This window comes from Argiope bruennichi, chromosome 8, assembly GCF_947563725.1.
Source record: "Argiope bruennichi chromosome 8, qqArgBrue1.1, whole genome shotgun sequence".
Lineage (NCBI taxonomy): Eukaryota > Metazoa > Arthropoda > Arachnida > Araneae > Araneidae > Argiope > Argiope bruennichi.
In genome coordinates this window covers 67236940-67253506 of record NC_079158.1, presented here as the reverse complement: position 1 = coordinate 67253506, position 16567 = coordinate 67236940, and the positions used below count along the sequence as shown (strand labels likewise).

Genomic DNA, 16567 nt, shown 5'->3' with positions numbered 1-16567 from the left:
TAAGCGATATCCCAAAATTAAAGCAAGATTTGAATTTGCCGCCCTTCATGCAGTAAAGTGTTGGAAATTCTACTAAAAAAATATTTGACAGCTGATAGGTTAGGGTTTAGTAAAAATGGAGCTTTACACGATAGAACAACATGTTTTCATTGTTGAAGATGTTGTTCTATCGTGTTATTTAACCTCATCAGATTTCTTTTTATGAAATAGAAGGTCTATGCCAACAAGCCCACAAGTACGCGTGCATTGAAAGAGGAAATTCAATGCTGCATCAACGAAATTCAGCCACCTTTATTCAAAATGGTCATGGAAAATTTCAAAAGAGTGCGTATGTGCCAAGAAAGCCGTGGAGGCCATTTGCCCTATGTGCTACTATTCTATATATAATCCTATCCTGTGTGCTTTATTATTCAATAAAAATATAACCATGTGAAAGAAGAAAATTGTTACATTTTATAAAAATTTTATTTATTATATTTTATTCATTTTATTTGTCATATTTTATAATAAATAAAATGTATTTTTTTTATTTAATTCAAATTTTGCGTTAACACGTTGTTCTATCGTGTAACGTTCCATTTTTACTAACCCTAACCCTATCAGCTGTCAAATGATTTTTAATAGTGTTGACAACACTTTACAGCACGAATGCTAGCACATTTAAATCTTGTGTTAATTTTGAGACACCCTTTATTTTGAATAAAAACTGGCTTAAAATAATTGTAACTTTGCTGTTACGCATTTCTTTTACGTTAGTTTAGTTTTTGGTCCCTTTGCTATTAAAAGTTTCATTCTAGATCTTCATTAATTCTAATCACTTAACAAGACATTATCACTAATTTTGATTTTAAAAGAATAATTTAGTAAAAGTTAAAAAAAAAGTAATTATTTACTTGCTTCTATGCAGAATTGTAATTATTTAAAGAATCATTGAATTATGCAAATTAATAATCAAAATACTTGGTAAGCCAACGAAAGTCTTGCTGAAGAATTGTAAGCAAATTCTTCAGATTGAGCAATTGAAATCATAAAAAGCTAATCACCACATCAGCAATTTATCAGCTCATTAAACAAGCTAAAGAAAGGTAATACTTTGTAAACTGGATAAAAAGATATATTTTCACAGATAATGACACAAATATGTACGAATATTTTTCATGGTTCTAAGCAATTTTCAAGTTGGCATTTGAAATCACATTCTGTGTAATTAACAAAACAAATGAAAAGAAGGTGTAAATCAAAGTCATTTTTCAATAAAAGTAATTGTAATATGCTTTTAAACATTCTTTATATTCTGTTTTTTATCATTAAAAGCAATTTTAAAATGATAATGTCTTACAAGATAATAGATATAATCTCATTCACAACGCATGAAGTAATTTAGAATGATTCCAATATACGATAATTAGCTAGTAAAAAATAAGTATAAATCTTCTGAACCGACAATAATATCTATAATTTACGCCTAATTTCATATTTAATAAAATCAATTGCAAATTACCTTACGTATAAACACAAAGGTGATTCTTACTATTGATAAGAATAGCAGTTAATAAAAATCAAGAATATTCTATAACGGTATAAACAATTTTCAACTTTCTGAAAAAATAATAACCTACATTAATTGATATAATCTTATTAGTTAAAATCTATTTATAAATTATAATTTATTTCCTAGTTAACACACCCAAATTCCAATGCCCACAGAAACATTCCATCTTCGACTAGCACTAGACGCAAATAATACAAATTTATCATAAAACTACCATTCTCCATAACGCAGACTGAATTCAATTTGCAAATACTTAACCCTATCCTCATCTATCTTCGTCACTGTCTTAGTAGCCTAAAAATTACTCTCGCCATAGATGTAATGTACCTCTTTTAAGGCGAACACTTTCATTTTACCTCCATTATCGTTCGATCCAAAGAGTAAAACAAAATGGCACGAAATTGCCGTGTGACCTTTAGCAAGCATTATTATTACAGAACCTTATTTAAAATATTCGTGAGCTGTGGATTCGTTAACTAGAGATGTGTGGAATGGCTAGAGGAAAGATAAGTTCTATTTTTGGAAAGCAATTTCTGCGTTGTCGAGAAAGAACAATAGGTTAATTCTAATCCAATAATCACCAGTTGGCCGAAATAGAACATCAAATGCTGTCTGTTGTTTTTATGGGATTTGTTAGATCTCATCTAGTGAAGGTGATATAGGACAAATAAAACACGATGAAAAAACTCAAGGTTTTAATTGACTTTTATTAGCTTATTCCAATTCTTTTAAATTAGCAATTTTTGTTGCATTTTAATACTCTATTTCTAAATAATTGATTAAAATGATATCTAATTAAAATGAATAAGCGATGATTTTAAGAAATCAAAAGTTAGTATAACAAATACAAAGCAAATAATAAGTTAAAGACAGACAGTTATCAGTTGAAAAGCAATTTCAAATCGCATTTAAAAATATAAAATAAATCTATTTTCGTAAAACGAAAAAAAAAAAATCAATTTTAATGCTACATTTTTAACTTAAATGATTACTATAATGTATTGTGCGTCAGATTGGAGCTGATTTAGATATCAAAACAAACTACAAATATTTACGAATTGTTTGTAACAATGGATTCGAAATTCATAAAATGATGAACTCAGTTACACAACTGAGACTGAACCAACTTAATTTATATTAAATTTATTATGGATTATATAAACTTAGAGATTATAATGTATTGATTTAAATTACTAAACATTTTTGAATTTCAGAAAATGTACTATATGTATGTCGTATTATGATTCTAATTTGTATGGTTCAATAGATAAAATGAAATCTTCAGAAATATAGTACATTTTTCATTAAATTCCATATTTTATATGAATTCATTTTGTTTTCCTCTTAATTTTATCAACAGCAAAATCAACATAAAAATAATTTAATTCAATTTGATTGATCCACAATCATGTTATTTCGAAACTGAAAAATTCGAAACATTACAAAAAAAATTCAATTTAAAGAAAAATGAGCAAATCAAAGTAGTTGCTTATTTAAATGGGAGAATATTCCTTGCAGAAATGTAGAGTGAATACTGTTAAAATACTTTTATTCTAAGTCATATTCAGAAATAAATGTAAAATTTTCTATCAGAAAATAATTTAACCTTGAAACCGATAAGAATTCCTCTCAAGATATTGTATTTGCATTAAAATATTATGACACATTTTCTTCGTAAATCATGCATAAAAAGATATAACGATAAAAATTAATTTTACTTTTTTTATTAAATATTTTCTACACGTTTTTTATTATCCAAAACAATTACGAAAAAAGGAGTGATTTCAAGAATTTGAAATCGAAGAAAAAAAAAAAAGTTTTGCAACTTGGGAAGCAATTAATTTTCCTTCCATAACGTTGTTGAAATCCTTCAGATAATTTTTAACTCTGTGCTTATCGTTTTGTGAATCTTCCTGCTTAATTCACGCTATTAGGACGTCTGTTCAATTTGCTGGCGAGCGGGCTTAAGCTGCCATGAAGTCGTCATTCAGCAGACCGTTACAAAATACAGGATATGAGGGTATGTTCATACACACAGAATGCTTCCGGATTTCAGAGCTATTTATAGCTAACAGGTAAATTTTATTCGCCGTTCTTTATATGGATTAAAAAACTTTAAACTCAAATTTTATTGTTTGAAGCAAAAAAAAAAAAAAAAATGTAACATTACCAAATTTACTAGTCTTTTAAAGCAATAGCATTTTATTGCAGCTGATTTTTCCTAATAAAATTCAGAAAAAGCCATTTTGCATTTTAAGGATTTAACCTAAATATGTAACATTTTATGAACGCAGTAAATATTTCTCTAACCATGTTAAGAAATGCTTTGTAATAACCAAGAAAGTTCTCTAACCAAAATTTTCTCACATACTCTCTAATAAGATTATCATGCCATAGAACATCTTTCATGACAATGGTTTTAGTTTTTTTTAGTTATATTAACGTCCCGTTTTTTAAAGCAACACTAGGGCTATTTTGGGATGGACTTCGTAATTTTGAACCGCGGTCAGATGACGAGGACAACACCTGAGCTGGCAACCCCTTCTCCACACCACACCAGTTGGAGGATGTTTGTCCTGGACTTATTTAAAGTGCACCAGACCCGCTTACACGACAGTTCGTCGGTGGAATCGGGACTGGAACCTGAAACCCTCCGGTTCCAAAGCCGAGACCTTACCACCAGGCCACCACTGCTCTGCAAGACAATGGTGTACAATAGTTACGAAAAATCAATTTTTAGCGTGAATTTAGCATTTTACTGAATCTATCGCGTAACCCTTGGCGAATTATTTGGCGAAAATTGAATTTGTTCTTTCGGAGCATTTTTCTCAATCGACTGGAAGAAATATTTGGTACAAAACTGCACTTGTATTCACAAATTTCCATACAAAATTTGATACATTTAAGTCATTAAATTTTTGAAATTATTGCGTTAACATGTTTCTGAAAGTACAGACTGACAACATGTCATTGGTATTATCTCATTGACAGGTTTCTACAGATAGATATTAAATTTGTGCACCGAATCTTATCTATCTAGATCGCTTCGTTTTGTAATTATCGTATTTCCTCAAAAGAGATTTTGCTCAAAATTTGATGAAAATCTGGAAATTTGATGTAAAAACCGTATACCAAATTTCAACCATCTAGATCAAAGCGTTTTTTTAGTCATTATTTTTTTTATCACAGACGAACATTTCTTAAAAATTTGTTTTTTGAAAACAGGGGGAGGGGGGTCTAAAACGTGGAGATTCGTCAAAATCCCGAGTACAAATTTGTTTGATGATTGCTATATTTCTTCTATACTACGTATACGACAAAGTAAAAATTCGCATCTAGGATTTGTTCTTAAAATTTCTAATATTGAATAAAGTATTGCATAACAGATTATGCAATGAAATTGCATCGAATAAAAAAAACAAACCGAAAAATAGTTTAACCATTGCAGTTCAATAGGATGCAAAATTTGCCATCTGAAATTCTTTTGCTGAAAATGCATCTCTTGTTTCCTTTGATTTTGTCTGTATAGGAAATAGTTATCTACACATACACTACTGGAAGCAAACAAAATTCAACAAAATCCGTTTTGGAAACAAAGTTTGGTAAAAATGAAATATTTAAAAATCTTTTGGAACAAATTATAATTTTTCAAAGAAGTAAGAGATATTAAAAACCTTTGATGTAACGATTTTTACTCATTTTATAAATAAAGTTGCAGACGATAAGAACATTTTGTATATTATAATATTTTAAATAAAATGAATATCTTTTACGTTAAAAATAAAGTTGCGGATGATAAAAGGATTTTATGTACATTTGGTATTGTAATATAATAAATAAAAGAATCTTTTACATTAAATAATATTTTATATATATAAAATAGCGTTAGGATTCTAGCGTCGTAACCAGGTTTGGAAGCATTCGGAAATATGGATGTGAAATTATTTCTATATTTGTAATATTTATATCAGTCCGAACAACTATTTTCATTTAAAAGGTAGGTGATTACGTTAAAAAAGTCATTATTTTTATGCATTTATTTTTAATGTTTCTTCATGTTCGTACAGGTTTCTTTATAAAAACCGTTAGATTTTTGTTTCTAAGTCTATTTTTTGGGAAGTTACACTGATTTCTATATTTGTATTTATAAACGTTTTGATGCTATTTTACATGCTTTGATACTGTTTACTCAAATTCTAATCTTTGATAGAAATTTCGTTCGAAAAGCGTCATAAATTAAAATCTAATGAACATTTTTTGTCCAAATTTGGTATAATGATTTTTCAATACGCTCTGCAGTTTCTACACAAGAGAATAAGTATTCTATACGTTTAGAAATATTTTATAATTATTTTAGTGCTTCACAATGCGAAAAAAGTTGAAAATTTCGTGTTATTTTTCAAACGAACCAAATATTAAAAGAATGGGTAGAAATACAGTTCATCGTTTAGTTCAAAACCTAAATAATATATTTCTTAAGCTATTTGTAAAACTTGAAGCAAATTCATAAACCAGAAGATTTTTTTCCTTTTACATCTCTTTTTAGCCAAAAAAAGGCACTTTTTTTACAATTTTTAAAAAACTTGCCTCTCAATTGGTATATATTTTTTTCATAGATGTTTTTTTTTCAAACTTTTTAATACAAATATTCAAAAATATAATTATTTTCGAATAATTTTTCGAATAATTCATCCCGACCATAGTTACATTTCCGAACCGATGTTAGACTTATGTAATGATACATGGTAACCACAGAAGTTAAGTTTCAACAACAATAAACCTTCACTGACATATTTAGATATGGATATAATTACACATGATATCAAACTGTTGAAATCCTTTCCTACTTCATTGAAGTTACCGCTGCAGTGATTTTCTCAAATGAGGTAGCATCATGGGAAAGCCAGCTTTTAATTCGCTAAACGAATCATTTATAAAAATAGATCTAGAAGTTTAAGAGGAAATGTGATTAGATCCTTGATCATCTTCTCAGAGGTTTTCTAAGATGTGGTAGCATCATGGGAAAACCAGATTTTAATTCCCAAAACGAATCATTAATAAAAATAGATCTAGAGGCTCAAGAGAAAATGTGATTCAATCCTTGATCGTCTTCTCACTGGTGATCACGGATTACTGAAGACTAAATTGAGTTAAAGCTTAAAGGAATTCTTAAAGTTTGTGAGGTAGAAAAACGATTATTGGTAAGAAATTTGATTAAAAGAGATAAGAAGAAATAAAATAAATAAAAAGATAAAGAGAGATAATAAAGAGATAAAAGAAATGAAATGGCTCTTTAGATATTCATATAAAATCTTTCGGTTAATCTTATATTTGATTTAGTTAAATTTCAGTGTCCTTTGGCAACAGGCTGATTTATCAGAAATATTGGTTATATCAATTAATTCTTTATTAATTTATTTTATTATTAATTATATTATTCAATTATATCTTTATACCTAACTTGCTTTCAATTCTTACAATAAAGTATTTTTAAGCATGACGTTTTGATTTAAAGCCGCATTGTTTCAATAGATTCATATCGATTCTATTTACTGTGTACATGGACTTTCTTAATGAAACCGAGTTGCATGGCATCAAAATGACATGCTATCGTCTAAGAACGATAGCACGCTATATTTTGCGTTATTATAATTTCATTTTCTTTCTCTTCGTGTACACTGAGTCGATAATTAGTAGAATCTTTCTCCATTAGCATTCAAAACTGTCAGGAAATCACGTGATTAAACATTTGATGAGACGACGGAAAATTTTTGAATGTCATTGAAAACAATAAAAATCTAGTGTTAAAAATTATTCGAAAATATTTTTTAAAAAAATTTCACAGAAATTAAATTGCGTAAAAAAGAGACATTTTTTTAAATGGTGTAAAAATCAAATTTTCGCGGTAATATTTTCAGATGTAATGGCGGGAAAATTTCAAAAATTCGTTTAATTATCAATTAATTTAAATTAAAAAATTCTTTTACAGGTGTACATTCTCTCATTTTAAAATGTATTAGTGCTAAATTCAGTAGCATAAGTTTAATTGTCTGTCCCGTAGAGGAATTATACCTACACATAAACACTTCTTTTTATAAGCAAAGAAAAAAAAATGTCCTTTTCAAAACTTTATATAAAATCTTTTAATTCATCTGTTGATTGTTTGATTAAATAAAATATTTTACTGCTGTTTATAATTTTTTGGGATAAATGATAAACGAGCTTATATTGAATTCCGACTGTATCAATAAGAAAACAATATCAATAGAATTATAATTAAAACACTGATAAAAATAATTTACAAATATATTATAAATTAAAAATAATAATATATAATAAATATAATATAAATATAAAATATAATATAAATTAAAAAAGAATTTACAAATATATTAAAAACAAACCTTAAATATTTAGCAAAGATAATGGAAAGAAAAAAAATTAGACCACTCTTTTAATTAAATTTTATGAAAAGTTTTAATAAATCAACTATAATAAAATCTTGGGTTTAAAAATTTCAAGCTTTAATGTAAACGAAACTTAAATGTGAAATGACACCATGTAATAGCAGTTGAAGTTTTAAATTAAAAATCCCTTTCTGTATTATTACATCTTAATCTTTAATGATTAAATAAAGATATTAAAACAGAAGTTGCCAAACAGAATGCTGATCTTCGAATGAATTGTTTCCAATTAATTGCAAACCAAATACCCTTTTATCTAAAATAATAAGCGTAATATATAACTTCTTAAAATGATAATATCACGTAGTATATTTTTTTTTCTTTGAATCTATTAATACAATACATTCTGTACTTGAAAAGATAGTCGTTTTCTACAAATACAATTCCAAAAAGATGAAATATTCACGGTGGAATTCTTCAGGATTTTACGACTTCAGAGAAGATATTAGGAGACAATCACTAAGCCCTCTAAAAGGTTTACTTTTCTGTGAAATGAGAATATATGATTCCTGGGAATGAACCATTTGATAATAATCATTAAATGTGAGCGACACAGTGGGAAAAAGATAGATATAAGTTGAGGCATTGAACTCATTTGGGATACTCTCAACCCGCAAGGCCGTCTCACTCTTAAAGGAGATCACGCACTTCTGGAACGCTGTAACCGCAACGGGGACCGCAAATAAATCGATTCTAATGATCATTCATCGTATCAGTGGAATTATTTATCTCCCAGAATGACTCATTGTCTATCCGAATCAGAAACCGTCTGGCAGTGAGTCGCTTCCGTTCCAAAATGAGATTTGGGGTCGGAGTTTAACTATGCCGAAGTCTTAAAATGCCAAGAGGATAGTCTAGCTTAGCTTGTCCCGAATTCGTATATGGGACTGCATAAAATCTTACTTGACACAAATCTATTTTATTGGTAAAAGATATTAAGCATTCAAAGCATGTTTAAAGCGATCGATATTATAATTTAAAATATTTTAGATAAATTTGATATCATAAATATTGAAATATGTAAGTAAATATTTTCATTCTACTGGTAAATAGTGCCAGAATAGCAAGGATAATAAGCTAATGATCTGAAAATTCAATTACTTTATTAGATTTGAACAATGGATTATAGAAAAGAATGCTGGAGTTATAAGGCGTTACTGAAGCAACAACCTACCAGATAATATCTTTAGAATCATTGGCAGCTCTATGTGAATATCATTGCAAGAAAGCTTACCAGAATCTTTAAAATTATATTATATAAATTAAAATATACTTTGATGATTTCAGAGAAAACTGCTGCAGAAGAATACTTTTTTTTTAATAATCAAATTATGTCATATCAGTTTGAATCAGATTTTATCGAATTCAAGAAACCGAAGAGAACGTAATCCTAGCTTATTTAAGGGAGCCCACAACGATAAATTTTCTGTATGAAACACTACGTGGAATTAAAATGTTGCTGTAATAATTGCGTCACAATAATATATAGTGATGTTATAGTCAAACGATGTTAATTCAGTTGTATTAATATCCCTTTTCAAAGCAACATTAGCACTATTTTTAGACGAATATTGTAACTTTGAACCTCGGTCAGATGGCATCTGAGCATAAAATCATAACTTAAAGAAATGTATCTGAACAATAATTTTTTAATTCAAATTCTTTCAAATTTTTTTTCTATGTAAAATTATTTATATTGTTAATGCAAATTGATATAGCACTGGTCAAAAGTTTCAGAACAAAAATAATTTTAAAATGAAATTTTAAATATTAACTTTATTTCATTGTCACATTTCTATATAATTGCAAATTACAAATTTAACTTCTTATTAAGCTTCAAAATCATTTATAATAGATTTTATGAATAGAGAGAAAATCATGGTGTCAAAAAATTTTAAGAACAAAATTATTTTTATTTTAACTATATAAGAAGAATTTGATTGTTGGTTTGATATTAATTTAAAATGCTAGGCAAAAAGAATCTTCATATGATGAAGTATCAAAAATCTTGTGTGTAAAAAAAATCAGTTTCTGAAATTGCAGCAGCATCATAAAGATTGAAAACGTGGAATTCATCAAATCTTGGCTTATGGTAAATGTTTCAAGCAAAAATCTCATTCTGGAAAGTTACGAGTGATCAGCTATATCAAGCTATAATGCTATATGCTATGCTATAATCAAGAATAAGGTTTTACATTTATTCGATAATAAAAAAATATATGTCACGTGATATTAAACTTTTGAACAAATTTAATCTAATTATTTTGCAGAATTCGGCGATTTCAGATAAAATTTAAAACAGGATTGTATCAAGAATAATTTTAATTGTATAATTTTTAACTCACATACCAGCGATTTAAAATAACGTGAATTTGGAAAGTATATTTTAAAATTATTGTTGCGATTAAATTTTTGATAAGCATTATATTCTATTTTAGAAAATGGCCAAACAAAGTTTAAAATGTGAGACCCAAGGTTTAAAAATTTATTAAATTCGAATGGACAATAATAGTGAAGCTATTGTTATTTGTTGAAACACGAATTGAAAAATTGTTTCTGGAAGATAATAAATACAAGTTTTTTCTCTTCTCAAAATGCTTAACAGTTTTTTTTTTATATTCCTTCTTAAAGCTTATTCTTGCTTAAATGCTCTTAAACTGTGAATTCCTGCCTCAAATACGGCTGCATAGAAACATTTTAAAACTATAGAATCTTTGGTAGAACATGCTTTTCCCAAATACTATAATACTGTTTGGCAAAAATTAATAACAAATATTATATAGCCAAATTATATTTAAATATATATTTGAAGAATTCTATGTTACCATAGACTTACCTTCATTCGTTTATTTTTCTTTTTGAAAAATATATTCTAATCAAAAAAGAAGTTGAAAATTCTGTGGAAATCTTTGGTTTTGATACATAGAAAAAATGTATTAGTTTCTTCTACCTGCTTTATTTTGATCTTAAGACAGGTAATAAATACACTTAAATTTTGATCCATTTAATTTAAAGAGTTTCTATTCAATTTATTACAACTTCAGACGATTATCTTCAGATGATACTCGAGAACATTAACTGTAGTTTTCTTAAAACTGGTCTTCAAACAATTCCAACTTAACCAAGAATTAAAAAATCTGCAGACGGAAAGTAGGTTATCCCAAATCAGAAATGGTTCGAAGGTCTTTTAAATACGTCACAATTTAAGGAATTGCTTAAAGGATGAATTTAAAATGTTAAACCGGATTTGCAGATGTTGGTGGTTAAAGTTTCGGTCAGTTTTGCAATCATTTTCATTTCGGTTGGAAGATGGACTAGTTTCCCCAGTTATGGGTGCAAAAAAAATTGCATTCCATCGAAAGTTTCTGCGTTCTTTGAGTCTAGTCATTCAATGAGATGTCACGAAGAACACAAATTGAATCTGGAATCTGGTTTGGAAATTCTAGTTTAATAATGGCTTTGGCATTTGATTTTCCATTTGAAAACGGTTTTTTTTTTTTTTTTTTTTTTTTTTTTTTTTAGAAAATATTATATATGCCACATTAAAAAAAATAAATAATTAAATTTCCACTAAATAAATAATATAATTTCTTGTTTCAAAAATGATTAAACATATGTGAACTGAGGTTTAATAGATGGAAGCTAAATGATGGTGAGATGAATGAAAAATAGAGAAACAGTGACATTTGTTGTCAGCATAACGTAGAAATTGATCAGACGTTTCTAGAAGCTGTACATGTTTTTCTTCTTTCGAATTTTATATTTAATCTTGATTTAAAAAGTGACATCATGAGCATTTCTTCGTCTTATCTTTTCAATTTACATTTAAAAATAAACAGAATTATTTCGTTGAAAAGCATTTTCTTAAATTTTATTCGTGGTAATATTATGATCTCGGAAGAGAAGGAATAGAATTTCCTAGAAGAAAATATCTTGAGAAAAATAAAATAAATAACAATGAAAATTTCTAATACTTTTATAATAATTTCGGAAACAAATTTATAATAAAAAAGTAGAACAATGACTGAATCTTTAGTTTGATTGTTTACATTAGAATATCTATTGCAAATTTAACTTTTATTTTAAGTAGAGATTCATTGGATCCTGATTATGGAGGAAAATAAAATAGATTAAAAACAATTTATAATAATATTGAAATGTATCCCATCTGCAATATATTTTTCTACAGAACTTTGATGCATTATCAGGTTTATTAAGGAGGATTGAAGCTATCATCGAACAGTTTAAGAATCTAAATAACATAAAATAATGAGCATTTCCATTTTCCATAATTTAGCGATATACAAAACATAGCGGCCTTTAATATAATTATCAAAATATTATGCTTAATTTTGTATACGGTTTGGTTAACATACTTTAACACAAGATTTAAAATATACCATCCGAATATAGGTATTATTTGTTGCATTTTTCAAATAAATATATACGTGGCCTAAAAATATTTGAAGAAATTTCTAAAATATGAGGGACAAGCAGCGATTTTTTTTCCCAGCAGTTACTGTTGATGACTATAATTCCAGAGCAGCGTCAACTTCACAAATCGTTTACTGAAAATAGCAAGGTGGAATTATAATGCGATTTCAGCAATTTTCCAAACCAAATTGTTTTGCAAAAATATCCGTTGTGTACTTATATACAAGTTAATATATAAAATCGAATTTTTTCTGTTTGGAATGTATAATCTTCCAACAGATTATCGCGTCTATATGTCTGAGCATGACTTTCATAATGATGTTGTGTCTGCCCAAGCGTTTTATAGTATTTTGTTGTTATCTGTCTAATGCGATACGCGCCGTACAGCTTTGGCGTTAAGGATATAATCCCTTCCAAATGATTTTCGTCTGTTATCAAAAACGGTTTGTTGAAGATGTGCAATGCCTTCTAAAGTTTGTAGATTAAAAAACATACTTGGGTATGAGCTATTGCTTTTCAATTTTTGTAATCCTAAATATTTTATTTCGTCCTCAACGTCTTGATTAATCTGATGATAAATTTTTGAAGTATATAACGGGAAGAAAGAATATTAGTTAATACAATTAACATCATCGTAACTATTTCCATAAATCTTTTGCTTCTCATTGATTCAGAATAGATAATGATACAAAATGTTCTTATCCTTGCTAATTTTTTTTACACTCAATCTGAGTAGAAGTGCTCTGGCATTTAGACTCAACCAAATATCCAACAAGAGAGCCAATGCAATTTATTAAATCGAACTAATTTATTAAGCTAGGAAAGAAAACGAATCATATCCAAAAATGGCGTATTGTTTGTTAACATTAATTAGAGTAAAAATGAAATTTATTTTCTTTCCAATTATTGTTTTAGAAAGTATCGACAAATATATTATCAGATTAACAATTTTACTGTTAAAAATTATCATAAAAATTTTTGAAAAAAAACCCCCAGTTATTAACTTATTTTACGAACAATTAAATATGTTTCTAGATATGATTGTGTAACAGTCAATGGAAACAGTTGTAGAGTTTTATAGTCTGTATTACATTACACTATTAAGTCAGTTTATATGGCATCACTGTCACAAGACAAATTTGACTATTTATATCATCTAACACGTTATATTTTCTTCTATGATGTCACGAATTTTTTTGCCCATCAGATAAGCAATAGAATCGAAGGTTAAAATAGCTTTGCGCACTGATGCATTTCCAGGTAGCATAAATTGATTCCATTGGACAATGTATATCTGAATGTTGATTTCCAAATTAAATAAGTTGTTTATAATTCTTAAGAAATGATCTTGAACTACAAAGCGTAATATTATTCAAAACACATTATGACCATTACAACATTAAATCAATGCAAGTAAATTTATCTGTTAAGGTCATCAAATATTTTAAAATCGATTAATGTTGTAACGGATGATCATTAATTGTTTTGTATAATTAGTATATAATTGTATAGTTTTCTCTTCAAATGTTACTGGGAAATGAAAATACAATTTTTATATGCAAAATTAGCGAAAATATGCCTTATTTTTAGTTTTAAAAAATCTTTTAACTTCATATTATTTTCTAGATTAAAAAAATACTTTTTCACATCTTTTATGAAATAAACCGACGTTAGAATATTATTATAGGTTCACTTGAAAGCATTTGTGATATGAGTTAATTAGTTAGAGTACGTATTACCTTGCTAATTATTTAAACTAATTGCAATTCATAATTGTCCAAATAGGAACTTGCAGTTTGCAATTTATCAATTTATTATATTTTGCAGAATATTGAACTCCATCGAAAGAATGCTCTTTTTCCAGAATAATCACCAGATTCTCATTTGGATCATCAATTTACTCATTCTACAAAATTTCATTGAAAAATTCAATTCTTTCGAGTTTGCTACTTATTAATTTGTGGGGTTTCGTTCTTGGAATAAACAGTACTGGCATCACGAGGAGCTGCACTTTAGTGACAATATACATAAATTATTTTTTTTGCTAATTTAAAATGTATTTTTTAGAAGATTATTTTATCTCAAAAACCCACAATCACTTTTTTATGATTTATTTTTATCATAAATTCAAAACTATGAAAAATCAATTATTAATGCTTACTTTTACTTTAAACATGTTGCAGAATTTTGAAAATCATTTTTAATTTGAGCTAATCAAAAGTTCTTTTATTGCATAACGAAGAATGGCTGTTAAATAATGCTGGTTGTTTAGAGTTTAATGCCCCAAGAACCAGAATTGTCAAAATTAAGGCAGTCAACTAGCAAAAATGAAACACATTTAAAAACTTTTAATATGCTAAACAATGTAAAACAAAAATATTACAAATTGATCTTCAAAAACAAAAATGGTAATTTCACGATTTAAAATATGGTAATTTCACGATATAATGAAATTGCCATATTTTAAAACCACTTTAAATCACGTTTCTTAAACTTAATTAATTCAAAAAGAGTAATGATCTGTCTTTCGAATTCTATAATTACAACTAACAACACGATTCAAATGACTGTTAAAGAATTAGGCTTAAGCCGTCAAGTCAAAGCATAAGAAAAGTAAAATGGTAATCCAGTGAAAGTGCATTCTTCCGCATATAAATACCCGCACACGTTCGCGAAAGAATTCTCATCAGTCAAATGAAGCATCCATAATCCAGAAAAGTATGCTTGTAGAAAGTGCATTGACTGCTTGCTGAAAATGCGAATCTGTCATATTGAAAAATTGAACACTGCCTTTCCCAAAGCACTGATATAACAACTGAAGATTCTCTTAAACGTTTCGTTAAAACGTGTCGGTTCAGTTACTGAGCCCGTAAGTGGTCGCAGTTTGGAATCAACTTAATTTCTTTGAACTTTCTCTTGGGCTTGATTTTTCGATACCGGCGCCTTTAGCGTTTAGCAAATTTTCATAAACAATTGTTTACTTTTCTTTTGTAAGTGGTACGTATTTTTTTATTCAATTGTTCGAAAAGGAAGTCGTTCGCCAAAGTAGGAAGTGGATGATCACTTAGATAATTCAAATTTCTGACAGTATTATTCTAAATTGTTTTTTTAAACAGGAAAGATTAGGAATAGGTAAATATTGAAAATGGTTTCTTTTGTGTCATTTTATGAAGACAATAAACAATGAATTAATGAAGGTGTTGAACATTTTAAAGGATAAATTGTTATGAAAAATCAGTGGACACTTCTTTTTATTCATTAGAAAAAGAATGAAGTCTGATAACAAGACAATTGCAATAAAACTACTATTGATTGTGGAATAAATTTAAGGTACATGTTTATGAAGTATAAGACGAGAAGCTTTAAAAGAGATCTTAAGATATTACATAATTTAAATTTGTTTCCTTTATATAACAAAAAGAAAGAAAGAATAAAATTTCACACCAAAAAAAATTAGAATGACGATTTTTTGGCTGTTTAGAATATTTTTGTTTTTAAAATTTGCTGTTAATTATACAGAAAATGTAAACAAAAAAGATATTCTTATTATTACAGCAATGCTTAAACTTTGAAAAGTATTAACTTAAAATATATTTAAAATCAAAAATTTCTTAACATTAGAGAATTTTTTTAAATGAAAATAAAATGGATGTCTTCAAAAGCTATTTTCTAAATTTCAGGAGATGTAAAAAGTAGTTTTTATGCAGTATTATGCTCTGACATTATTGAGGGAAAAGCATTAAAATCGCCATTATTTTTTAATTACATTCTAATTAAAATTCAAAATTCTAATTAGAATAAACTTTAATTAAAATATTTTTTTATAATTGATGCTTTTAAAATAGCTATTTGTCAAATTTTATAACTTCAAAAATCATCACAATTTGAACGATTTTTTTTAAACATTTTTGTACACTACACAGGATAGTATATGACTATAAACATTATCATTTTAATAATTAATCATTCTGATAGAAACAAAATTATACATATGTATGCAAACGATTAACACAAGACTTTTAAACTGTCATTAATGGCAATATTACAACAAATAGATGGATATAAGTTTTGAGCAAAGGTAAACGTTACATTTCGTGCGAAGGAATTTACATAGTAT

At 27.4% G+C, this 16567-nt stretch overlaps 1 protein-coding gene across 2 annotated transcripts in view; it reads right to left on the bottom strand.

The window, feature by feature from the left end:
• LOC129981454 (uncharacterized) overlaps window positions 1–16567 on the bottom strand; it is a 113940-nt gene that overhangs the window by 76871 nt on the left and 20502 nt on the right. The window lies entirely within an intron of this gene.